This window comes from Bombina bombina, unplaced genomic scaffold (assembly GCF_027579735.1).
Source record: "Bombina bombina isolate aBomBom1 unplaced genomic scaffold, aBomBom1.pri scaffold_537, whole genome shotgun sequence".
Classification (NCBI taxonomy): domain Eukaryota; kingdom Metazoa; phylum Chordata; class Amphibia; order Anura; family Bombinatoridae; genus Bombina; species Bombina bombina.
The window spans coordinates 1,281-28,966 of NW_026512282.1; the positions used below are offsets into that span (position 1 = coordinate 1,281).

The 27,686-nt window shown below is 42.1% G+C and overlaps 1 long non-coding RNA gene across 1 annotated transcript; it reads left to right on the top strand.

Moving 5' to 3' along the window:
• LOC128644205 (uncharacterized) lies at positions 1–27,663 on the top strand. Its single transcript, XR_008399950.1, has 2 exons — positions 1–100; positions 26,410–27,663. It is a non-coding gene; the product is annotated as an uncharacterized LOC128644205 (long non-coding RNA).
• The last annotated feature ends 23 nt before the right edge of the window (positions 27,664–27,686 follow it).

Here is a 27,686-nt window from a genome sequence, read left to right on the forward strand (position 1 = left end):
AGAGACTACGCCGTCGCCCCCTTCTTGGCCACTTCTGATCACCCTGGGAGTGTGTGCAGTATACAGTGTCGTTATAACTGTAGCATTTTTTTACCTTTTGGTAAGTAACAACATACTTTCTCCAAAAAATAAAAATCTGAAATTAATTAGAATTAGAGGGGCGATATCCAGATTTAATCATAGTTAACAATAGTTAATCATTGTTCAGAAGTAAATATTTGCTGATTTGTTTACAATTTTATGCTGCCTAAAATAAAACATATATTTCAATGACAGATAGGAATCACATGACTAACTCTGCTCAAATTTCCTTTGAATTGTATGCTTAATTAGTTTGTAGGATAGCCTTATGCTTATCCCATACATTCTTTAAGTTCCCTGCACAGTTTATCTCTACCAACTGCTAAAAGATGTTTATTCCATGGGGCCTATTTATTAAGCAGTGTATGCTGGTCATTCCACAAGCCTTCCGGCCTGCCAGAATTAGGGGTTAAGAAGCAGTGGTTGTAAGACCGCTGCTCCTTAACTCATCTGCCACCTCTGAGGTGACGGACTACAATCATCCCAATCATATACGATCAAGATGATTGACACCCCCTGCTAGCGGCCGATTGGCCGTGAATGTGCAGGGGGCAGCATTGCACAAGCATTTCACAAGAACTGCTTGTGCAATGATAAATGCCAACAGCATACGCTATTGGGCTATAGCGAATCATGTCCCCCCGCCATATAATAAATCTGTCCCCATGAATCAACCACCTTTCTGTGAAGAAGTGCTTCAGTGGAGTACTACTAAACGTGCTCCACTTACAACTTAAGATCATGATCCATTCTTCTGGTGTTGCTGTTTTTGTGAAAAAATTATTCCTCCTAATATACTCAAAAAGGCTCCATCATATATCATATCATATAATAATATATCTTGAATAGGGATGGGCGAATGTAGTGAAAATGCATTTCGCTTGGTAGAACGAATAGTCCCTGTGGAATTTGTTTAGGACAATCGAATGTTATTTCTTTTGGACAAATGAAAATCCATTAAAATTTCTGTAATCAAATGTTATTTCTGTTTTTTTTTTAATGTTAATTTCATTTTCAAATGTACCTAATTAAATTGAATAGCCACATTCGAAATTACGAATGTAACATTCAATTTAACAAATACTATTCAGAAGTTCAATAGTTCATGTTGTAGCGATTTTAGTAAATTGATACATAATAGAAACAAATATATAAATTAGATTTTTTTTGTTTTGAATATTGCATAATACGAATATTATATTTAAAGAAAGCATTATAAATACTATTACAAATATATTGATTAAAATTTTTCTAATTAGGATATTGCATAATTCAATTCAAATTATGCAATATTGAAATTGTTTTTTTTTTAAAGTTCCTAAGTAGTCCAGTGGGTCAAATCTCTACTATTTACATGTGTTACTGGAAAAAAACAGATACTAATATTGTTATGTATGTTACTGGCAGCCAAAGGGTGAAAAATATACATGGTAGGATCATGGATAGTGGAGTCTGTTACGGATACCGGGCTGCAAGGGTTAAACCCCTACCCCCTACTACCTCTCCCCCTCTCATTCCTTGGTGGTTTTGGGCTCCTCAGAGCAACCACAATCTCCAAACCCTTTCCTTTTTGTGAAAAATGTATGTTGAACCTGATCTTGAAGGAGCTGGTCTCTGGCCCACCTATCCCTCTCTTGCCGGCCGGGCCCCTGAAACTACCGGCCGGCCACTGCATCCAGCACCCTCCGGGAAACTTAACCTCTGGCCGCTTTAGAGGCCCCTTGTCCCAGAGCTCTGCTCTCTTGGGGATTGGTACCCCTTGGGAACCAGGGTTTCTGAGCTCCATTCAGCAGACCGCCCTTTGGCTGGCCGGCCCCATGGAACCGATGGCCGGCCGCTTGAGCTTGGATCCCTGGTCCATAGTGGGGTGATTGCCAGGGAGGAGCTCTCATGGGAACCAGGGGTTTCGGACTCCTCTTCGTCACCAAGTCCTCCAGTGCCCTTCCCGGTGTACGGTTGGACGCCCCTAGCTCCGGCTTTTTGGACTGTATCAGCTGGGGACCAAGGGCTTTCTAACGTCACCCTGGAAGTGCTGCCGCTCCCCCGGGATCACCCCGAATGCACCATCCCGGTACCGCTGGACACCGAGGAACAATGGACACTATGGTGGCGCCAGCCTGTCTGGAGGGACAGGAATGGTGGGAGATTTGAGGGACTGATAAGATCAGTTTATGTATAAATGTTGTGTGTGTTTTCTAATAAAGGGTACTTTGTGTTTTCACCTGAATGCTAGTCTGTCTAGTCATTTGGGTGTGCTCTGCTAAAATCACTTTCTCTGCTACTTAGCGGCATATTCCAGGTATCAGAAGGACCCTCTGACAGAGCTGCCCAGTCGGGGTAGCCGGAATCCGTCACAGGGTCTAAGGTAGAGATTTAGTGATGGGGTATTGTGTGACCCCAAAGACCATCATAACACGTCACCTACAGATTATCCAGTATTTTTATGGAGGGCAGCTGGCAACCATACTGCCCGGACTCTATATCAACCTATTTGACTATATTCCTAGATTACCCCTTGATTGCATAGCCCTGTACCATGGCTTCCCAGACTCTGCTCCAGATTCACTCAGGCCACCCCCTACACCCATATACTGGTACACACACAGATTTGCACAATATTGAAGGCATAAGAAGATCTCACTACCTAGTACCTCCTTTACAAAAAAGTATACAACACTTCAGTTAAACCTGAACACAATGGGGGATATCTATCAAGCCGTCAACCGCAAATACGCTGGAATTCCGCAGCGTAATTGTGGCGAGCTTGATTTGACCTTGTTATCAAAGCCTACAGACCGGCAAAAGTTGAAATTTGTGACGTAACATACGATCCGCCGGTCTGAATGACACAGATAAATGCTTACGTCATTACAGATGTTCCAAATACACATTCTGCACTATGTGACACTTTTTAAAAGTTATCAAATAGTTAACCGGTACACTCGCGGCTATTCAGGCCCAGCGTACCTGGTTTTCAATCTGCCACCCTGGAGGCTGCAGATGCCATAGGAGTCAATGGGAGTCTGAAAGCAGCGAAAGCTTATGTTCGATACTGCCAGATATCCCATTGATTTCTATGGTAGAAAACCAGTAACGTTTACACCTAACACCCTAACATAAGTTCCCGAGTCTAAACACCCCTAATCTGCCGCCCCGACATCGCCGACACCTAGATAATGTTATTAACCCCTATTCTGCTTCTCCCTGCCCCTTCCGCAACCTAAATAAAGTTATTAACCCCAATCCCGCCGCTCCCGGACCCCGCCGCAACTAAATAATTGTATTAACCCCTATTCTGCCGCTCCTGGACCCGCCGCAACTAAATAAATGTATTGACCCCTAAACCCTTGGCCTCCCACATCACTACCACTAACTAAACCTATTAATCCCTAAACCGCCAGCCCCCCACATCACCATAATCTAAATTAAGCTATTAACCCCTAAACCTAACAACCCGCTAACGTTACATTAAAATTACAACATCCCTATCTTGTACTAAATTAAAACTTATCTGTAGAATTAAATTAAACTATATTAAATTATTAATTAACCTACCCTAACTATTATACTAAAATTACATTAAACTACCAATTAAATTAACTATATTACATATTAAAAAACCCTAACCCTACTCAAATTAAATCTACTATTAAAAATGACTAAATTACAAAAACAAATTCAATCTTCATCCAGCCGGTGAAGTCTTCATCCATGCGGCCTCTTCTATCTTCATCCATCCGGCACGGAGCGGGTCCATCCTGAAGACATCCGGCACAAAGCGGGTCCATCCTGAAGACATCTGGCAAGGAGCTCCTCTTCAATACGGTCTCTGCCGTAAACTGAATCTTGAATGAAAGTGGTGTCATCCAAGATGGCATCCCTTGCATTCCTTTTGGCTGAAAGGTTTCAATCAGCCAATAGGATTGAGCTCTCATCCTATTGGCTGATTGGAACAGCCAATAGGATGAGAGCTGCTCAAATACTTTTTATTTTGTTTTTTTTTTTTTTTATTTTGATAGGGCTATTAGATTTGTGGTTTTGGTTTTCTTTGTAACTTAGTGTTTATTTGTTTTTGTAACTTAGTTGTTATTTTTTTTGTAATTTTAGTAATTTTTTAATAGATATTTAAAATCATTTGAGTAGGGTTAGGGTATTTTTAATATGTAATATAGTTAATTTTAATTGGTTAGTATATAATGTAATTATAGTATAATAGTCTAGGGTATGGTTAATAGGTTTAGTAGGATAAAAAAATAGTTTAATATAGTTTTAATTTTAATTCTACAGGTTAATTTTAATAGATTATAACTTATAGGAATGTTGTAATTTTATGTAAAGTTAGCGGGTTGTTAGTTTAGGGGTTAATAGCTTAATTTAGTCTATGGAGATGTGGGGGGCTGGCGGTTTAGGGGTTATTATGGTTTAGTTAAGTGTGTAGTTGATGTGGTAGGCCAGGGGTTTAGGGTGTAAAATACATTTATTTAGTGTTGTGGTGGGGTTCCAGCAGGAGCAGCAGAAATAGGGGTTAATAATTTTTATTTTAGTTGCGTTCTTTTTGTACGGGGGGTCCGGGAAGTGGCGGAAATTGGTTGTTAATACTTTTATTTAGTTGCGACGGGGTCCGGGAGGGCGGCGGAATAGGGGTTAATACTTTATTTAGTTGCTGCGGGTCCCTGGAGTGACAGAATAGGGGTTAATACATTTATTTAGTTGCGGTGGGGTCCGGGAGCGGTGGGATAGTGGTTAAACCAATTTAGTATAGTGGTGGCGTTTAGTGACAAAGTATAAATAAAAGTTGGTAAAAAGTCGAATAGCAGTGAGATTGATGACTGTTAGTTAGCAACAGTCCGATGCTCATCGCCCCGTACTTGGTGCGTGGCTTTTTGCCGGCTTTTTTTATAAATATGGAGAGTGAATTCAGGTCTGCGGCCGCGATGTTAGGCGAGCGTATTGGTGCCATTGAATGCTACAAAGTTGACGGCTTGATAGATATCCCCCAATAGCTTTAATCAGTTTGAAGATTTTTCTCACATCATTTCTCTTACTATACATTTCAAAATTGCACAGAAAAAGCCAAAATAAAGGGTAATAGAGTTTGCTAAATAAAAAAAAAAAAAAAAAAAAAAGGTTTAAAAAATATGTATTTTCCTTTACTTTCTTTGCTGATCCCAGCAGCTCTTATATGTTGAAGGGACAGTGTACTGTACAGTTGGTTCTTCGCCTTAATGTGACTTATTATACACGCAGCAGAGAAATGTTGTATCTGAAATAGCTGGTTTTGTTCTTTGGCACTGCAACCCAAGATTAACAAGTGGAGTGCTACTTTGCCTCCCCGCTCAAGCTTTAATTTAGCATATTACCAGTTGAAAGTGAAAAAGTTTTTGCCACTAGTGCTAACCTGACACTGAAATTCAAATATTGCCATAAGATTTCAATGGAGCGTTGACAAGTAGAAAACAAAAACCTAACACGCGGTAAACCGCATCGTGTTTTCTCAAGTGCACTAACCTGACATGAAATATTAATATTTAAAATTACAATGTTTTTCACATAGCAGAATATGTTCTATTTATTCTTAAATATATCTATCTATAATTATAATATAGGGTATAGATATATACAGATACATATAGGAATATCTATTTATAAATACATAAAACACATTCCTTTTTATGTGATAACATTGGAATGCGAAATATTTACAGTAAATTCATAGCTGAACACTTTCTTAAATATGAATATTGCATAAATATGCTTTTACATATTTTTCAGCTACTTTATATATACATATAAATACATAAGTACACACACACACATATATATATATACATATAAATACATAAGTACACACCGCACACACACACATATATATATATAGCATATAAATACATAAGTACACACGCACACACAACACACACATATATATATACATATAAATACATAAGTACACACGCACACCACACACACACATATATATATATATATATATATATATATATATATATATATATATATATATACATATAAATACATAAGTACACACGCACACACACACACACATATATATATATATATATATATATACATATAAATACATAGTACACACGCACCACACACACACACACACATATATATATATATATATATATATATATATATATATATATATATATATATATATATATATATATATATATATATATATATATATATTTATATATATTTTGACAAGTGTATTTATGTATCTCTATGTTAAAGCCCTTTGCATGCATTTTTTTATCTAAAACCCAAGACCTCATATCTTTGTGCCCTTATAACTTTTTTATGCAATATTTTTTTTAAAGAATTTTATGAGACAATTTTATTATGGTTGTAAATGTACTTTTAAATGTATTTTTGATGTGTAATGTGGGCCAGATTTATAGCATAGGTGCCTGTAGGCACCAAAATCAAAGCGCCCCCCACGCACTCCCTGCTCACATGTATGAACCTATAGATGCAGCCTAAAACTTTATAGAATTATGATTTATTTTTTACAGCAGCTGCTAATTTTGTCACATAAAAGGCAGTACTTGATCTATAAACAAAACACTCCAGATAGTAATTGCACAGTCTGATGAGATTCCAGTCAGAACAGTATTTTTTAAATATAATTTATAGAAGAAAAGTGCAGGTTGTCTAGACTGGGACCTTCATTTAGAAACTTTGCTGACCAAGGGGCCAAATTATCAAGCTCCAAATGGAGCTTGATGCCCCTGTTTCCTGCGCCGGAAGCAGCAGTTATGAAGCAGCGCCATAACTTGTCCGTCTGCTCTGAGGACACGGACAGAAATCAACCTGATTAGAATACGATTGGGTTAATTAACACTCCTTGCTAGCGGTCAAATTGGCCGGGAATCTGCAGGGGGTGGTATTGCACAAGCAGTTCACAAGAACTGCTGGTGCAATGATAAATGCAGACAGCATATGCTGTCGGCATTTATCGATGTGCGGTGGACATGATACGCTACATCGTATCATGTCAACTCACACTATGATAAATTGACCCCCAAGCCTTCAATGTGCACAATCAACCAAGGGTCAGTTGTTTTTTTTAATGTGTGTTTATCCTGTGAAACAACCCTGGCCATTTTGCATTTTAGCAATAATTTTCATACCTATGGTATTTTATATGAAAGACTGCCCTCTGAACTGTACAATCTGTCATTTTGATTTTGACAGCCGTTGCTGCTGCTCTGTAGTAGCGCACAAATAGTCCACTCACTGTCACTCCCCCATAAAAGAACCAACCCCCACACACTTACTCTCAGGCTGATCTGTCCGCATTCACTGGAGAAATGGACTAGAATGGCCAGCATGGCAGCCACCTTTGTTTAGGGCAAAGTTATTATCTACTATGGTGAGGGAGGGCAGAGCCGTAGAGGTGTGCAGAAAGGCATATGGAGCAGAGAGACAGGTGCCCCTCTATGGAAGGCACCTGTAGGCACATGCCTACTCTGCCTAATGGTAAAATCCGGCCCTGTGTGCAATAGTTAACCAGAGTTTGAAGTTGCACTATCCTGACGTATGTTAAATTCAATTTTGCTTAAGTGAACACGTTTACTTTCAACTCCTAATATGCACGCTACTTAAACTTTAGAGCTGTGATATACCCCATTTCGCTGGTGTGCAACAGTTAGTGCATCACTTGTAATCTAGCCCAAAATGGACTGAGTTTGCAGGGAAATCAGATCTCCTTATTTTATCTATTTTTATACACATAAATGCTTCCTAATTTTATTTATTTCTTTATACCAAAGCCCAATTCTTAGGGACTGATGATCGAAAGCTCTCTGCAACATTATCTAAGAGGTCTCTATCAGTACTGTGAGGTTCATCAAATTTTTTTAGAAAGCACATTTTAGCTTAAGAGCTGTTTATCTAGATGTGCAAGGTTCTGGGTGTGAATGAAAGACAAATACATTATAAAGATTCATGGAAAAAAAGTCCCACAATCAAATATATATTCAGGTGATTCTTAGTGCAGCTTTCTCCCACAGTCCACGTATACACTCCAAGCTGTATTTTAAAAGCCACTTTAATATAACATTAAAAGCAAATTGTAAACATTATAACTTGAGAACAGTTTGAAACTTAAGAGTTCCTTCTTAGCTGATGAAAGTCCATAGCTTCATTACATGTGGGAGATATTCCAGGCTATCAGGAGAAGGGTCAAGAGCCTCACAGAGCTTTAGCCCCTCCCACTCCTCTCCCTCTCCAGTTTTGTTCTTGGCCTCTAAGGAAGAGAGGTTGAAGATTTCAGAGGTTATTATTTTTTCTTTCCTAAGATATGGAGAGTCACACAACTAGTGGGAATGTCACTCCTGGCCAGCAGGAGAAGGCAAAGAGCAACACAGCAAAGCTGTTAAGTGTCACTTCCCTACTCATAATCCCAAGTCATTCTCTTTGCCTCTGTCAATAGAGGAGGTGAAGTTTTGATGTCTGAAGAAATAAAAAAAAATTTTGGGGAACTTTTCCCTGCAAGCAAGGATTTGGATTTAGCTGAGTCCACGTCAATCTCTTCAGTAGAGTGGTGGTGGCTTTTAAGCTGTTATGAAGTTTTTAAGTATTACTTGGTTTGTTTCCTAACACATTGCTGCCCATGGTACAGAAAGCCAGAATTGGTTACTCTGTTCTTTCTTTTTCTACAGGTCTCTGTAAGGAGTATGTGTCCTTTCACGCCTTGTGAGCTGTCTTCCTGCTGAACAGCTAGACTGCAGGTAAGTGCTTTTGTCTTCTAGGTCTTGGAGACTTGCACTTCAGAAGAATATGTTATACACAGTAGATGGGGACATTTTTAAAATCCTTTATACAGGATTTTCTTTGGCAGTGGGCAGGCACATTATGTATGTTGAGACTAGGGGGCCTATTTAGCAAATGTCTGTCAGACATGATTCGATCAGCGGATCATGTCCGACAGACATCGCTGAATGAGGAGACCAATACGCTCTCCGCATTCAGCATTGCACCAGCAGCTCTTGTGAACTGCTGGTGCAACGCCGCCCCCCTGCAGTTTCACGGCCAATCGGCCACTAGCAGGGTGGTGTCAATCAACCCGATCGTATTGGATCGGGATGATTTCCTGCGATGTCTGTCCGCCGCCTCAGAGCAGGGCGGACAGGTTATGGAGACCCGCTGCTTGATAAATGGGCCCCCTAGGGGTTAATCTTCCCTTTATTGGGATGTTTTTCCTCTTTAGGTTAATTTTGTTGAAATACTTTATTAGTATGTGTGTGGCTTACGTTTTATACAGGGATTTATGTATAAACTTAAAATTTGGCAGTTGGTTTTCTTTGCTTGCTTAGCTAGAACAGGCTGACAAACTGCTTAAGTTTGAAACCAGCTGCAGCTACTTGCATCTTATGTTGTAGGCAGAGGGAAATGCACAGATTTTACTTGCTGCGTAGTTTCCTCTCTCTGCCGGTCATGTGACTCTCTACTGTTGGATATTCACGGAGCAGAGCGGCGTCATTGTATATCAGTCTTTTCAGTTTCAATCTACTATATGATCGTTTTAGAGACTTCTGGTATTAAAAATTCTTAAAGTGACAGTGTATTTAAAAAAAAATCTACAATTTGGGGAATCTTTTATTTAGTATTATGGATATGGACCAAGACTTTGTGTTTTTTGACAAATGCGTGTTATGCCTAGAGGCACAAATTATTTTGCCTATGAAATTCTGTGCTGCATGCTTAGCTAAAACACTTCAATTTAAAGATAAATTGTCGCCCTCTGAGCCCAATGTCTCTCAGGATGATGCTGTTCATGCAATGCCACAGCTTTCTCCTCAAACTTCCTAAGCCTCTATGGCATCACATACAGTGCCCTGCAGTTCCTATCAGCCTCCTGGAGGAATTATTTGCCTGCAGATTGTGCTGCACAGGTATCTTCTGTGGTATCTGTGGCATTATCTGCTTTTCCTATGCTGGAAAAACTCAAGAGAAAAATTAGACATTCAGATAGTAAGGTTTCTGTTCCACCTACTGCTACGCAGGTTGCCCTCCCTCATAAGTCTGAGGAGGAGGATACGCCGGTAGCCTCTGAAGGTGAAATCTCAGTTTGGGACAGTAGTAAACTTCAGATTTAAGCTTGAACACCTTCGTGTACTGTTAAAGGAGGTATTGGCTAATTTGGATGACCAATACTTCTGTCATTTTCAACCCTAAGAAGTCTAGTAAACTTAATAAATACTATGATGTTTTTTTTCCTGTCCCAGACCATGCGACAGAGATTATTTCACAGGAATGGGAGAAGCCAGGAAATTCCTTTCTCTCTGTCTCCTGTATTTAAAAAGATGTTTCCTGTTGCTGACTCCATTAAAGATTCTTGGAGCATGGTGCCTAAAGTAGAAGGGGCTATTTCTACTATAAGAGAACTACAATCCCTATAGAGAATAGCTGCTCCTTTAATGACCCTTAAGATGATGTATGTTCATGAAGGTCTTCAATGACAACCTGCAGTTTGTATTGCCACAGTAGCAAGTGCGGCATCTTATTGGTGCAACGCCTTGTCTGAATCAATTTTAGTAGAGACTCCGTTGGAGGAGATACAAGATAGGATTAAGGCTCTCAAACTAGCCAATTCCTTTATTTCAGATGCATTGCTAACATACAAGTTATTAGACTGGGAGCCAAGATGCTTCACTGTCCTAGCCCACAGGGCATTGTAGCTAAAATATTGGTCAGCTTATGTTACCTCTAAGTCCAAGCTTCTGGTGCTTACAAGGGGAAGACCTTGTTCGGACCTGGTCTGGCAGAAATAATTTCTCATATTACGGGTGGAAAAGGGTCTTTTCTACTGCAAGACAAGAAGAACAGACTCAAAGGATGTCAAAGTAATTTTCATTCCTTTCGTAGCTTCAAAGGTCAAAAGTCTTCCTCTCCCTCTTCCAAGCAGGAGCAGTCCAAGTCTTCTTGAAAGCCCAATCAGTCTTGGAATAAGGGGAAGCAAAGAAACCCTCAGCTGAGTCTAAGTCAGCATTAAGGGTCGGCCCCCGGTCCAGGTTCCGATCAAGTGGGGGGCAGACTTTCCCAAGATTATCTGCAGACCAGGTAAAAATAGAGGCATTCTTGAACTGCGTTCAGGACCTTTCCTCCCTGGGATTGGTCCAGTTCCAGTAAGGAAACAGGGTCTAGGATTCTATTCAAATCTGTTTGTGGTTCACAGAAAACAGGGAACTTTTCGACCCATTTCAGAACTAAAGTGCCTCTACAAGTTTCTCAGGGTACCGTCCTTCAAAATGGAAACCATTCGTTCCATTCTTCCTTTGGTCCAAGAGGGTCAGTTCATGATGACCATAGACCTGAAGGATACATAGCTTCATGTTCCCATCCACAGGAATCATCACAAATTCCTGAGATTCACCTTTTTAGACAAACACTTTCAGTTTGTGGCTCTTGTGTTTGGCATTGCCACAGATTCTGGGGGCTCTCTTGGCAGTGATCAGGTCTCGGAGAATTGCAGTGGCTCCATACATGGACGACATATTGGTTCAGGTGCCATCTTTTCAACAAGCAAACTCTCATACAGAGATCTTGTTGTCTTTTCTACATTCCGATGGTTGGAAAGTGGATCTGGAAAAGAGTTGTTCCAGCTACAAGGTTGGTTTTCTTAAAGACCATAATAGATTCCCTATCTATGAAAAATTTTCTGACGGTAGTCAGAAAATCCAAAATTCTCTCCTCTTGCTTCTCTCTTTAGTCTACTGTGTGGCCATCAGTGGCTCAATGTATGGATGTAATTGGTCTGATGGTTGCTTCCATGGACATCATTCCCTTTGCTTGATTCAATTTGAGAACTCTGCAATTATGCATGCTCAGAAAATGGAATGGAAACCATTCGGATCTGTCTCAGAGGATAGATCTAGACCAGTCAACAAGAGACTCTCTCCGGTGGTGGCTTTCTCAGGACCATCTGTCTCAGGGCACATGCTTCCAGAGACCTTCCTGGGTGATTGTTACCACAGACGCCAGCCTGCTAGGCTGGGGAGCAGTCTGGGACCCGTTAAAGGCACAGGGACTATGGAATTGGTAGGAGTCTGTTCTCCCCATAAACATCTTGAAGTTGAGAGCGATTTACAATGCTCTGATGCCTTGGCCTCAATTGTCCTTAGTCTGGTTTATAAGGTTTCAGTCCTGTCACTGATACCAGACAGCTAAGGCTACCCCCCACCCCCCTACAACCTCACCCCTGTTGTTTCTCAGTGGTTTTGGGCTCCTCAGAGCAACCACAAGCTTTGGTTTGCTTGTGTTGTGAAAAGCTGGTGTATGACCAGGAAAACCCTCCTAGGCTGGCCAGGCCCCTGGAACTCCCAGTTGGCTGCCTCACCACGGACACCCACCTAACCCCTCTCAGGCTGTCCGGGCTCCTGGAACTCCCGGTCGGCTACAGGACAGCAGGACACCCGCTAACTTTACCCCTGGTCGCTCCAGCAACCATGTGCCCCAGAGCTCTGCTATTTTGGGGATTAGTAGCCCCTAGGGAGGACAAGAGGTGGGGGAATTACTGGATTGGAGCTGCTTTGGGAACCGGGGGTTTTGGACACCACTACCCCCATAACTTTAACGGGCTGTATCTCCGGTCCCCAATAACAAATCACGCCGCTTTTTGGACTGCGGAATCTGGGGGCTGAGAGCTTTCAAATGACATCCTGCCACCAATCCCCCGGGATCACCCCAAAACCGTCACCACTGTGTCCTGGGATTCTGTGGGACTATGGTTGCTATGGAGGTGCTGGTCAGTCTGGAGGGGTAGGAATGGCGGGAAAACTGTGGCATTGTCTCCCTGTTTTATTAAGATGTGTGTGTGTATAAAATATGTGTGTTTGTCCCAATAAAGGCAGTTCTTATTTCACCTGAATGCTAGTCTGTCTAGTCATTTAGGTGAGCTCCTACATAGCAGCCTGTTCCAGGCAAAGGAAGGACCCTCTGGCAGAGCTACCCAGTCGGGGTAGCTGGAGTCTGCCACAGGGTGGGGCACTGAGTACTGGTGCTGTCTGGCATCAGGGGTGGCTACAGGCTGTGGTCACTTGCCAGCTACATAGCTGCAGTTGGAAGGGAGGAAGCAGGACCCTTTTGGCGGAGCTACCCTGTCGGGCTAGCCGGGGTATCCGTCACATTGGTTGGCGGTGGTGGGATCTGCTTCTTCCACACGATTCCTGCTGACAGAGAAGGGCCACAGTAGCTGGTAACTATGGAAGCCGAGTACCTAAGGAGAGTACAGGAGGCACTGACCCAGCTGGACGGTCCTGGTTCTGAACTGGACCAGCTAAGCTGCAAGAGCATTGTCCGCCAGCAACTATGGAGGGAGAGGCTTCAACAAGAAAAGGATTGTGATGGAAAGGTCATCCCCACAGATGATGAGAGGTACTGGGTCCTGTGGGACTTGCAAGTGTTTTTCCTGGGAGAGCAGCCCATGGAGGAATGGTTATCAGAACTAGATCGACTGGTCCGGGCTGAGATGTGGATGGAAGACGACTACCGGGACCTCCGATTGCTCGCTATGCAAGCACAGCCATGGTTGGAGGTTTGCTCCCCCACAGAGGGCTTTGGAAGTCCTGGGTTACTATTGGAAAAGTTGACAGAAGACCCAGAATTTGGGAGTGGGGCGAAACTGAGAGTAACGAACATTGGCCTCTCCCGAGAGCAGCTGTTGGATCTCTCGGGGGTACCCTGGCTGGTATCCGATATGGTACCGCTTATTGTCCAAGAATGGGAACTGGAAAAGGCATACAAGAGGCTGCTAGACCGAGTTCTGCAGCATGCCACGGAGTCTGCACGGAGCTGTGGTGCAGCACTCTGGGAATCATGGAGGTTGGCCTCAGATAAGTGGCAACAGAGCATAAGAGATGACAAGCTGCTAGATACAGATCAGCATTCTGGCCCCGAGCTTATAGACTTGGACAAGGGAGCCACCCCAGCAGAAGCGCTGGCAACAGGGCAGAGAGCTGCCGGCCTCTGCCCAGCACCTGTAACAGCTCCAGGAAACCAGGGAGAGGAGGAAGTCGTCCTCCCTCCCCTTACAGAGAACCCATTGTAGGGAGAAATGGATGTCGATAACTCTCCCCAGCAGCAGAACCCCTTCCTGGGAGAGGAGACAGTCGATCTCTCTCCCCAGTGGCAAAGCCAGGAGCAGGGAAAGGAGACAGGCGGTCTCTCTCCTCAGCGGCAGAGACATCCCCTGGGAGCGGAGGTAGTCATCCTCCCTCCCCGTAAGCAGAACCCCTTCCTGGGAGAGGAGACAGTTGGTCTCTCTCCCCAGTGACAGGGCCAGGAGCAGGGAGAAGAGACAGGTGGTCTCTGTCCCCAGCGGCAGAGCCATCCCCTGGGAGCGGAGGTAGTCATCCTCCCTCCCCATAAGCAGAACCCCTTCATGGGAGAGGAGGCAGTCAGTCTCTCTCCCCAGTGGCAGAGCCAGGAGCAGGGAGAAGAGACAGGCGGTCTCTCTCCCCAGCGGCAGAGCCATCCCCTGGGAAAGGAGGTAGTCGTACTCCCTCCCCGTAAGCAGATTCCCTTGCTGGGAGAGGAGACAGTTGGTCTCTCTCCCCAGTGGCAGAGCCAGGAGCTGGGAGAGGAGACAATCGGTCTCTCTCCCCAGCAGCAGAGCCATCCCCTGGGAGTGGAGGTAGTCGTCCTCCCTCCCCTTACAGAGAACCCCTTGCAGGGAGAGATGGATATCGATAATTCTCCCCAGCAGCAAAACCCCTTCCCGGGAGAGGAGACAGTCGATCTCTCTCCCCAGCGGCAGAGCCATCCCCTGGGAGTGGAGGTAGTCATCCTCCCTCCCCTTACAGAGAACCCCTTGCAGGGAGAGATGGATGTCGATAACTCTCCCCAGCAACAGAACCCCTTCCTGGGAGAGGAGACAGTCGGTCTCTTTCCCAAGCGGCAGATCCATCCTTCGGGAACGGAGGTAGTTGTCCTCCCTCCCCTTACAGAGAAGCCCTTGCAGGGAGAGATGGATATCGATATCTCTCCCCAGCGGCCAAATCCCTTCCTGGGAGAGGAGACAGTTGGTCTCTCTCCCCAGCGGGAGAGCCAGGAGCAAGGAGAAGAGACAGTCAGTCTCTCTCCCCAGTGGCAGAGCCATCCCCTGGGAGCGGAGGTAGTCGTCCTCCCTCCCCTTAAGCAGAACCCCTTCATGGGAGAGGAGGCAGTCAGTCTCTCTCCCCAGTGGCAGAGCCAGGAGCAGGGAGAATAGACAGGCGGTATCTCTCCCCAGCGGCAGAGCCATCCCCTGGGAACGGAGGTAGTCGTCCTCCCTCCTCGTAAGCAGAATCCCTTGCTGGGAGAGGAGACAGTTGGTCTCTCTCCCCAGTGGCAGAGCCAGGAGCTGGGAGAGGAGACAATCGGTCTCTCTCCCCAGCAGCAGAGCCATCCCCTGGGAGCGGAGGTAGTCGTCCTCCCTCCCCTTAAGCAGAACCCCTTCATGGGAGAGGAGACAGTTGGTCTCTCTCCCCAGTGGCAGAGCCAGGAGCAGGGAAAGGAGACAATCGGTCTCTCTCCCCAGCAGCAGAGCCATCCCCTGGGAGTGGAGGTAGTCGTCCTCCCTCCCCTTACAGAGAACCCCTTGCAGGGAGAGATAGATATAGATAATTCTCCCCAGCAGCAGAACCCCTTCCCAGGAGAGGAGACAGTCGATCTCTCTCTCCAGCGGCAGAGCCATCCCCTGGGAGTGGAGGTAGTCATCCTCCCTCCCCTTACAGAGAACCCCTTGCAGGGAGAGATGGATGTCAATAACTCTCCCCAGCAACAGAACCCCTTCCTGGGAGAGGAGACAGTCGGTCTCTTTCCCAAGCGGCAGATCCATCCTTCGGGAGCGGAGGTAGTTGTCCTCCCTCCCCTTACAGAGAAGCCCTTGCAGGGAGAGATGGGTATCGATATTTCTCCCCAGCGGCCAAATCCCTTCCTGGGAGAGGAGACAGTTGGTCTCTCTCCCCAGTGGCAGAGCCAGGAGCAAGGAGAAGAGACAGTCAGTCTCTCTCCCCAGTGGCAGAGCCATCCCCTGGGAGCGGAGGTAGTCGTCCTCCCTCCCCTTAAGCAGAACCCCTTCATGGGAGAGGAGGCAGTCAGTCTCTCTCCCCAGTGGCAGAGCCAGGAGCAGGGAGAAGAGATAGGCGGTATCTCTACCCAGCGGCAGAGCCATCCCCTGGGAACGGAGGTAGTCGTCCTCCCTCCTCGTAAGCAGAATCCCTTGCTGGGAGAAGAGACAGTTGGTCTCTCTCCCCAGTGGCAGAGCGAGGAGCTGGGAGAGGAGACAATCGGTCTCTCTCCCCAGCAGCAGAGCCATCCCCTGGGAGCGGAGGTAGTCGTCCTCCCTCCCCTTAAGCAGAACCCATTCATGGGAGAGGAGGCAGTCAGTCTCTCTCCCCAGTGGCAGAGCCAGGAGCAGGGAGAAGAGACAGGCGGTCTCTCTCCCCAGCGGCAGAGCCATCCCCTGGGAACGGAGGTAGTCGTCCTCCCTCCCCGTAAGCAGAATCCCTTGCTGGGAGAGGAGACAGTTGGTCTCTCTCCCCAGTGGCAGAGCCAGGAGCTGGGAGAGGAGACAATCGGTCTCTCTCCCCAGCAGCAGAGCCATCCCCTGGGAGTGGAGGTAGTCGTCCTCCCTCCCCTTACAGAGAACCCCTTGCAGGGAGAGATGGATGTTGATAATTCTCCCCAGCAACAGAACCCCTTCCCGGGAGAGCAGACAGTCGATCTCTCTCCCCAGCGGCAGAGCCATCCCCTGGGAGTGGAGGTAGTCGTCCTCCCTCCCCTTACAGAGAACCCCTTGCAGGGAGAGATGGATGTCGATAATTCTCCCCAGCAGCAGAACCCCTTACCGGGAGAGGAGACAGTCGATCTCTCTCCCCAGCGGCAGAGCCATCCCCTGGGAGTGGAGGTAGTCATCCTCCCTCCCCTTACAGAGAACCCCTTGCAGGGAGAGATGGATGTCGATAACTCTCCCCAGCAGCAGAACCCCTTCCTGGGAGAGGAGACAGTCTGTCTCTTTCCCCAGCGGCAGATCCATCCTTCGGGAGTGGAGGTAGTTGTCCTCCCTCCCCTTACAGAGAAGCCCTTGCAGGGAGAGATGGGTATCGATATCTCTCCCCAGCGGCCAAATCCCTTTCTGGGAGAGGAGACAGTTGGTCTCTCTCCCCAGCGGAAGAACCCAGTACAGGGAGCAGAGACAGCCGGTCTCCCTCCCCAGCGGAAGCACAGCTTTCCATGGAGTGGAGGTAGCAGACCTCCTTTCCCAGTGGTAGATCTACTTCTCGGGAGAAGAGACAGACGGTCTCTCCCCTCAGTAGCTTGGCAGGGTCTTTACCCTTTTCTTGTCCCGGAGTATTTCTCACCGGGGGCAGGCGTTGCATTAGGCAAGGAGGATAAAAGCTTATACAGTTAATGCCACATGTTTGGGCACCCAAGCTTTGCCTGCCCCACCAAGGAGCAATCTCCCCCTCCGGTCTGGGGTGGGAATACAGCTGGGAAACCGGCACTAGCTTTGTTTGTGGGTGGGTCAGCCGGTACTAAACAGAGTGTCACAGAGAGAGGCAGTGTGGCCATGGAATTAAAGACACTGGAACTTGTGGGACAGCAGTTGTTTGGGAGCTGGCCTTAGCAAACTTGTTTGGGACTTTGCCTTATGTGACTATGCCAGCAGGAACCCCCCAGGATGCCCCAAACTCAGGAGGGATGGGATAACCTCTCCCAGCAACCGAGAAGTGGCGGTCCACCGTCGGACATCCCTAGGCCAACCCGTTAAGGGTTTAGCAGGGTCTGCCGAACTGGAGGGGGGGAGATATCATGGATACCAGACAGCTAAGGCTCCCCCCCACCCCCCTTTCAAATGACACCCTGGAAGTGCCCCCGCTCCCCCGGGATCCCCCAAAACTGTCATCATTGTTCCCTGGGATTCTGAGGGACTATGGTTGCTATGGAGGCGCCGGTCAGTCTGGAGGGGTGGGAATGGCGGGAAAACTGTGGCATTGTCTCCCTTTTTTATCAAGATGTGTGTGTGTGTATAAAAGATGTGTGTTTGTCCCAATAAAGGCAGTTCTTATTTCACCTGAATGCTAGTCTGTCTAGTCATTTAGGTGGGCTCCTGCTAGAATCACTTTCCCGGGCTACATGGCAGCCTGTTCCAGGCAAAGGAACAACCCTCTGGCAGAGCTACCCAGTCGGGGTAGCTGGAGTCTGCCACAGGGCGGGACATTGAGTACTGGTGCTTTCGGGCATCAGGGGTGGCTACAGGCTGTGGTCACTTGCCAGCTACATAGCTGCAGTTGGTAGGGAGGAAGCAGGACCCATTTGGCGGAGCTACCCTGTCGGGGTAGCCGGGGTATCCATCACAAGTCCGACAATATCACTTCAGTGGCTTACAGCAACCATGAAGGAGGTAGTACGGATTATTCTGTGGGCGGAAGCTCACAATTGTTGTCTATCTGCCATCCACATTCCTGGAGTGAACAACTGGGAAGCGGATTTCCTGAGCAGACAGACATTTCATCCTGGGGAGTGGGCTCTCCATCTGGTGGTGTTCTCCTGGTTAAACCTCAAATGGGGCATGCTGGAGTTAGATCTGAAGGCATCTTGGAAGAACGCCAAGCCTCCAAGGTACGGTTCAAGGTCAAGAGATCCTCAGGCCGCTCTAATAGATGCTCTGGTAGTTCCTTGGGATTTCGGTCTAGCATATCTGTTTGCTCCGTTTGTGTTCCTTCCACGAGTTATTGCTCATATCAAACAGGAGAGAGCATCAGTAATTCTAATAGATCCTGCATGGTCTCAAAGATGTCTTCTCGGCCGCCTTGGAGGTTGCCTCTGAGAAGGACCTTCTAACTCAGGGTCCATTCCTCCATCCAAATCTCGTTTCTCTGAAGCTGACTGCTTGGAGATTGAATGCTGTTTTATGAAGCTTTAGAATTGGGTGCTTTCTCACAATATATTTATAAGATTATTCTAGTTTAGTCAGTTGGACATATTTCTCAGGTTAAGCATCTAATAAGAGGGACTGTAAACACGTACACATACCCACTTTATCCTTATATGCAGGACACCTATTTGTGAAACACTGTCACATAAAATATACACTTATAATTTGGGCCATAGTGCAATTATTAATTCTTAAGGAAATCCCATATAGGGAAATTTTGTTAACCCTTAAGCATATCGATTTCACTATTACTATTACACACTACCATGTCCCAATGAAAAATAGAGTTCTATAATACGTTACATTTTTTTTTACCTTTAGCTAAACCTTTACCTTTAGCTAATCTTAGCGCACCTACTATTCTCTTTTTACCTAACACTTTCCTTTGATACATTGAAGGATCTTCCAACCATTGTAGGTGTCTGGTATTTTTTAGTATTACCAGCGCACTACTATATCACCATATTAATATTACAGTTATTAACCCCTAATCTGCTGCTCCTGATATCGCCGCTACCTAAATAAAATTATTAACCCCTAATCTGCTGCTCCCGATATCGCAGCCACCATACTACATTTATTAACCCCTAAACCGCCAGCCCCACACATTGCAACAAGTTAAATTAAAGTATATTAACCCCTAACCCTAACCCTAATGTAACCCTATCCCTAACACCCCCTAACTTTAACATAATAAAAATATAGCTAAATTGAATTTACAATTATTAACTAAAGGTTAGATTTTATTTTACAGGTAAGTTTGTATTTATTTTAACTAGGTAGTTAGTAAATAGTTAATAACTATTTACTAACTAGTCTACCTATTTAAAACTAATAGTTATATTGTGGCTAGCTTAGGTTATATTTTTATTTCACAGGTAAGTTTGTATTTATTTTAACTAGGTAGACTAGTTAGTAAATAGTTAACTATTTACTAACTACCTAGTTAAAATAAATACAAACTTACCTGTGAAATAAAATCTAACCTGCCTTACACTAGAACCTACCATTACAAAAAATAAAAAAAACCTACCATTACAAAAAATAAAAAAACCTATCATTACAAAAAAAAAAAAAAAAAGAAATTATCCTTCTATTGGCTAATTCGAATTAGCCAATAGAATGAGAGCTGCTTCAATCCTATTGGTTGATTTGAATAGCCAATAGAATTTCAGCAGCCCTAATTCCTATTGGCTGATTAAAAATTTTCAGCCAATAGGAATGCAAGGGACGCCATCTTGTATCGCATCCCTTGCATTGAAGATTCAGTGTACAGCGGCGACTGTATGAAGATGACACTACACGCTGGATGTCTTAAGGATGGACCCGCTCCGCGCCGGCTGGATGAAGATCAACAAGGCCGTCTGGATGAAGACTTCTTGCCGCATGAATGATGACTTCGCCGGCTGGATGAAAATAGAAGAGGCCGTCTGGATGAAGACTTCTTGCCGCATGGATGATGATTTCGCCAGCTGGATGAAGATCTTTCATGCTGGACTTCATCAACTGTAAGTGAATCGTCGGGGTTAGTGTTAGTTTTTTTTTTAAGGTTTGTTTTTTTTTTAGTTTAGGGTTTGGGCAGTAAAAGAGCTAAATTCCCTTTTAAGGGCAATGCCCATACAAATGCCCTTTTCAGGGCAATGGTTAGCATATGTTATTTTAGTTTTATTTGGGGGCTTGGTTGGGTGGTGGGTTTTACTGTTGGGGGGGTGTTTGTATTTTTTTACAGGTAAAAGAGCTGATATCTTTGGGGCAATGCCCAACAAAAGGCCCTTTTAAGGGCCATTGATAGTTTATTGTAGGCTAGTTTTTTTTTATTTGGGAGGCTATTAGATTAGATGTAATTCTTTTTATTTTTGATAATTTGTTTATTATTTTTCGTAATTTAGTGGGGTTTTTATTTGTAATTTAGTTAGTTTTTATTTTTTGTAATTAGATACTTTTTGTAGTAGTGTTAGGATTTTTTATTGGTAGTTAAAGGGACACCAAACCCAAATTTTTTCTTTCATGATTCAGATAGAGCATGCAAATTTAAGCAATTTTCTAATTTACTCCTTTTATCAATTTTTATTTGGTTTCTTGCTTTCTTTATTTGAAAAAGAAGGCATCTAAGCTATTTTTTGGTTCAGAACCATGGAAGGCACTTGTTTATTGGTGGGTGAATTCATCCACCAATCAGCAAGAACAACACAGTGTGTTCACCAAAATGGGGCCGGCATCTAAACTTACATTCTTGCATTTCAAATAAAGATACAAAGAGAATGAAGCGAATGAGATAATAGGTGTAAATTAGAAAGTTGCTTAAAATTGCATGCTCTATCTGAATCACAAAGAAAAAAATTGGGTTCAGTGTCCCTTTAAGTTTTATTTAATTGGTAGTTAGTTTACTTTTTGTTTAATAATTATAATAGTTTAATTGTTAGTTTAAAATTATTTTTTTAATTTGACAGGTAAGTTTTAATTTAATTTAAGCTAGGGAAATTGTAATTTTAATATAAAGTTAGGGGGTCATTAGGTTTAGGGGTTACTAGTTTAAATTAGTTTATTTTGTTGTGGGGGTGCTTTTGGTTTAGGGGTTAATAGTTTATTTTAGTATATTTCGTTGTGGGGGGGCTTTCGGTTTAGGGGCTAATAGGTTTATTATAGCGGTGGTGTGGGTGGACGGCAGATTAGGGGTTAATAATATTTAAATAGTGTTTGGAATGCGGGTGGGTGGCAGTTTAGGGGTTAATAAGTTTATTATAGTGACGACAATGTCGGGGATCTGCAGAATAGGGGTTAATACATTTTTTTAGTGGCGGCGATGTCGGGAGCGCCAGATTAGGGGGTAATAAATTTATTATAGTATTTGCGATGTGGGAGGGCCTCGGTTTAGGGGTTAATAGGTAGTTTATGGGTGTTAGTGTACTTTGTAACACTTTTGTAATGTAAAACTCATAACTACTGTTCTTTAGATGGCGTTACAGATCTTGTCGTTTTAGGATGTAACACTCACTTTTTAGCCATACCGCAAAACTCGTAATACCGGCGCTATGGGAATCCCATGAAAAACGTAATTTTTACGTGTGTGGGACTGACGTTGCATTACAGGCTAAAACGTGTGCGGTGCACCTATACCGACAAGACTTGTAATAGCTGAGGTGCTGTTTTAACGCTGAAAATGCCATATTCTCAGCGTTACAAACTGCAACACAAAACTTGTAATCTAGGTGACAGTTATTTTTTACTAAACCTCAGGCACCTCTACACCTTTGTGTTATTCTTTTTCCATTTCCCTTCGGTCAAATGACTGGGGATTATGGGTAGGGGAGTGACACATACCAGCTTTGTTGTGGTGCTCTTTGCCTCTTCTTGCTGGCCAGGAGTGATTATCCCACTAGTAATTGAATGGTGTTGTGGACTCTCCATATCCGGAAAGAAAGAAATTTATCAGGTAAGCATAAATGTTGTTTTCATATGATTTGTAGGCTCAGACCTGACTTGGGACCCAATTCCCCTAGGCAACTCACTCCGAAGACTCTGAGTGAAACAGGGGTAAAGATTGCCTCTATTATATATTTTCCATTACCCTAGAGGGTAATCTAACAGCCAGTACTGCCCTCAGGCGTTGTGAGGTGGGACTCACATCACCCTCACAATGCAAGAAATGTCTCTCTTTCTGTTATGAATAGAGAAGGAAAGCTATCAAATATCATATTCAAGGAGTGAAAAACTTGGATGCAGGCTACTTTAATCGGTTTAGTCAGGAAAATGGGTTCTTCATCTAGACATATTTAACAAGCTTATTCTAAATTGGGTTCTACCATGTATAGATCTAATGGTGTACAAGCTGAATCAAGCTGATAAAGAGACTCCAAAGCTCTATGATAGATGCTTTAGTTTTTCCCTGAAAATTTCATTTAGCATTCCTGTTTTCAGCTTGGGCCAGCTGGGCCACACTTCTATAGGCTAAGAGGTGAAAACGTCACCTCATAGTAAAATAGCGTTCTGCCGTGGGCTACCTGAGGAGCTCAGTGCGGTAAACATTTCTAACAAATAAAGGAACTTTCAGCATGAACTATTTTATACTTCATGACTGAAAGTCCCTTTTTATTTGACCCACTGGTAAATCCTAGCATTTCATAAACGCTAGGATTTACAATCACTTTAATGTTTTTAAAACAGATTAACAACCTTTTACTACAATTATTTATTAATAACCAAACTCCATCTACCGTCAGCAGGGTATAGTCTGGGAATTAGAAACTGCTCAATTTTCAGGGCAAAATAAATAATGAAAGTAAATTGCAAAGTGGATTCATAATGCCTAACTAAACAGTTCATATACAAATCTCAAGGTGTTTACTGTCCCTTTAAGTATTGAAATTTCCATTGAAACGCAAAAGGGGATCGAAATCTCCAAAAATTGTACACATAAATAGCACTCTAAATTCCCAAATGAGTGGAATACTGGACTGAGTTATCAAAAGGCGATTGAGTGGGATAAATGAAAACATAACTTTTAATGGACTTTAAAAATAATGGAAAAGACACTACAATTAAAAACCCAGGAATACGTTAACTTAAATCTAAGTAGCAATAGACTTCAAATAACCGGATTGGTTGACCACTCTAAATTAAAAAATCCTAGTATAAGTTGGTCTGATCTGAATCTGATCTAAGATAGACAATTGTGAGACCAATAGGTATACTTTATTTATATAAACAATAATTAGAGGGAAATAAATTCAGGCACTCATGACAGGCAACAAAGTACAGGATAAAATTAGTATAGTATCCCAAAAAATAATAATTATAGGTTGAGTGAATAAGGGTGATAAGGTGTCGTCTATCACTTTTAATATGTAGAGATGATTATGGTATATTGTGGTATACCATATACTGGTTAGATTGTACCACTGTCAGAGTTAATAGACTTTTTTTCTGAGCAGAGGTCAAAGGAAGGTATTTGTTACATATATTTGTAGCGAGTAAATGGTTAATCAGTTGTAAGTATCAATTCTAGATAACCACCCACCCTACCTCAAAATGGCAGGTATTATATAGGATAATTACCAAAGAGTTAAATATTTAGGTAATGATAATAATCTACTCTTGCAACTCAATTGCCTATAGTATATGTTAATCTTTGGAATATCAACGATCATATATTGCTCCAAAAAGTGTATTTTAATACTAGCATCTCCAGTTCACACACGTTGCTGGTTATTTAATCACTAATACTGCAGTACTTAGGTTAAAGCAAAGTATAACCGAGTACTGAGAGTAATATGCCCTTCAGTAATGTTGTTTTTAATAAAATTAACTTGGTATTTATTATATCCACAATGAGAGATAAGTAAGTTAACGTTTAAAACAACAGATTTTTCTCGTTACAGCGCATCTTATTTTGTCCTTGCAGTATTCTTAATCTTATAGTGTAATATGGAGATATTTTATAATGTTGTATAAAACAAACTTATGCTAAAGGTAGGCAGTGCATGTTGCCTTTATTAGTAACTGCTGATTACGGTGATCGTTTATGGAGATGACGAACCTTTAGCCTTGTGATTTAAGGTACCTAGATCTCATGACTAAATACATTTAAATATCAGCGATACGTATATATACCTCTCAGTCCAAAACTTACGATTATATATAAAAAAAATCAGGCTGGTTATAAACCTGTATGATAGCTTGTTACAATATTGTCACTATGGTCTTATGTTTGTACTGCTGCCTGGATTACCTCGGTTTGTTTAAACCTCAAATTGTTTCTAAATAATTTATACTGATTGAAAATCAAAGTAGCAACAAGATGTTAGACAAATGGCTGTCATATAACCAGTAATATTCTGCTCAAGCCTGTAATGCTCTGAATATCCGGTTAGCAATACAGTGTGCCAATACACATCTGAGAAGTAAGGAAGCAACTTAGCTGATGCACAAAGTACTAAATTACATCTAAGCCTCTCATATGGCTCTATGATTATATACCACACTAAGTACTACGTGCAAAAATAAGTTTTTTTTAAAGATTTTAAGTTATTCCTGTTGTTAAAATAACATTGACTATAAGGAGCCCATTATTAACAAATTAACAAATACTATAGGCAATTGAGTTGCAAGAGTAGATTATTATCATTACCTAAATATTTAACTCTTTGGTAACTATCCTATATAATACCTGCCATTTTGAGGTAGGGTGGGTGGTTATCTAGAATTGATACTTACAACTGATTAACCATTTACTCGCTACAAATATATGTAACAAATACCTTCCTTTGACCTCTGCTCAGAAAATAAGTCTATTAACTCTGACAGTGATACAATCTAACCAGTATATGGTATACCACAATATACCATAATCATCTCTACATATTAAAAGTGATAGACGACACCTTATCACCCTTATTCACTCAACCTATAATTATTATTTTTTGGGATACTATACTAATTTTATCCTCTACTTTGTTGCCTGTCACGAGTGCCTGAATTTATTTCCCTCTAATTATTGTTTATATAAATAAAGTATACCTATTGGTCTCACAATTGTCTATCTTAGATCAGATTCAGATCAGACCAACTTATACTAGGATTTTTTAATTTAGAGTGGTCAACCAATCCGGTTATTTGAAGTCTATTGCTACTTAGATTTAAGTTAACGTATTCCTGGGTTTTTAATTGTAGTGTCTTTTCCATTATTTTTAAAGTCCAATAAAAGTTATGTTTTCATTTATCCCACTCAATCGCCTTTTGATAACTCAGTCCAGTATTCCACTCATTTGGGAATTTAGAGTGCTATTTATGTGTACAATTCTTGGAGATTTCGATCCCCTTTTGCGTTTCAATGTTAAACTAGTATACAGCACCGCACAGTGATACTTAAACAAAAAAAATTTCAGGAGGAAAATACAAAACACTTCCCTCCTTTTATTACCTACCTGTAATTATTAGTATCCATAATTATATTCCCTTTTAATATCCAGTGGTGCCATTGGGCCTCTTGTCCTTTGCTATTGAAATTTCCAGTATAGGTGTGTATTTCACAGACTAAAGCAGCTATTTAAAATACAAAAATAAAAGAAAATTAGCTATTTGTAAACAATTTAATACACCCAGTAGGTAAAATGTATACTTATAGGGATGATTCCTTTAATCTGGTGTGTATATAACAGCATGCAGTCATATCTATAGTTCATAAACAGTAACAACTCAACTAGAAAGGAATATATTGCTTTTTCTATAGTATTGTGCACCTCCATGGTGCAGCCTATTTTTTCTGCCTTAGAAAATATTTACAGAGGTTAAAAACATATACAAACACATCAAGGGATTTAAAACTAATGAAAAATAACTCTCTCTTGTAATAATCTGGTTTTCTTATTTTTCTTTTGCAGAGGAATAGAAAGAAAAGCAGAATTCTTCAGGGTGAATATATCAATGTTGTCCCAAGGCGACCAAAGTATCATCAACCTTATGCACCCACCCCTGTGCATGCACGGTCCCGCTGACCTCTCTATTAAATAACATCACCTTCTACTACAGTACTGCTCCATCAGTAAATCAAAAGCCAATATTCACAGCTAACATTTTGTCAACATGGAATTTGATATTTCGAATGCACTTCATGGATCAGTGAAAATACTAATTTCAAGCAAAAATGGATCTATGGAGTATTTAACTCTTTCACACCAGCAGAACGCTGTAGCTCATTAAATTTTAGGGCTATTTGTGTACATCTTAAATGATGATAAAACACCTCGTCTTGCAATAAATTGAGAATTCATTTGATGATGAAAACTTTCTGAATACATTAACATTAATTTGTTGCAAGTGTTTTTCAATAGCCAATCTTCCCCCCACCACTTTCCTTATTTGGGGGAGCCAATGGGAACTTGTTACATGGCTTAAATATTTTTTTCAGCATTATATCTTATCATATCAACTGAGGCCAATTCGGGACAAATATGTAGCAGGGTTAGGCTTGTGAAGTCTGGAGTATGAACTTTTAGTTTTCACAGGAATTTTTAAAACCCCAAATTAAATTACAGGTAAAGGAAGCAAAATAATTTTGTTGCAATTCCAAAATTCTTTATGTTAATTGAAAAAATTGCTATTTCAGGGGTTGATCCCAATCCTTTGCAAAATGTATCTAATGAATTATATACAAAATCTTTATAGACTTTTTTTTATTTTTTATAAAGGATTTTAAATTGTTGTAAATTCTAGTACCTCTTTAATAAATCTACATAGACATTTGCTGTTAACCCCATGTAGCCCAGCTCCCAACTGCCCATGTCACTGAAACATAGGGTTATCAAGTAGGTCAGGCTCAATGCACCAGAGAATCACTGATAAATATTTTAAAGTGTTAATTAATTATTGATGCACTATTGGAAGCTACTTCCTATCATTATCTTTGCTTGGGTCTGGGATATGCTGGAGGGAGAGATATGAGCTAGTAAAATTTACAATGGCAATAGCATCTAAGTATCCAAACTTGTTCAGTAGATATGTTTTCTATTTTTCATTTGTTTTGCATTATCCATATAATGCAAAAACTAGTACTATATATAAAACAAATCAAAAACATTGGTCTTCTTCTAAATAAATGTAATAAAAAATCCTAAATAAAGTGTTTTATATTATTACTTACAATGACTTTCATTGAATG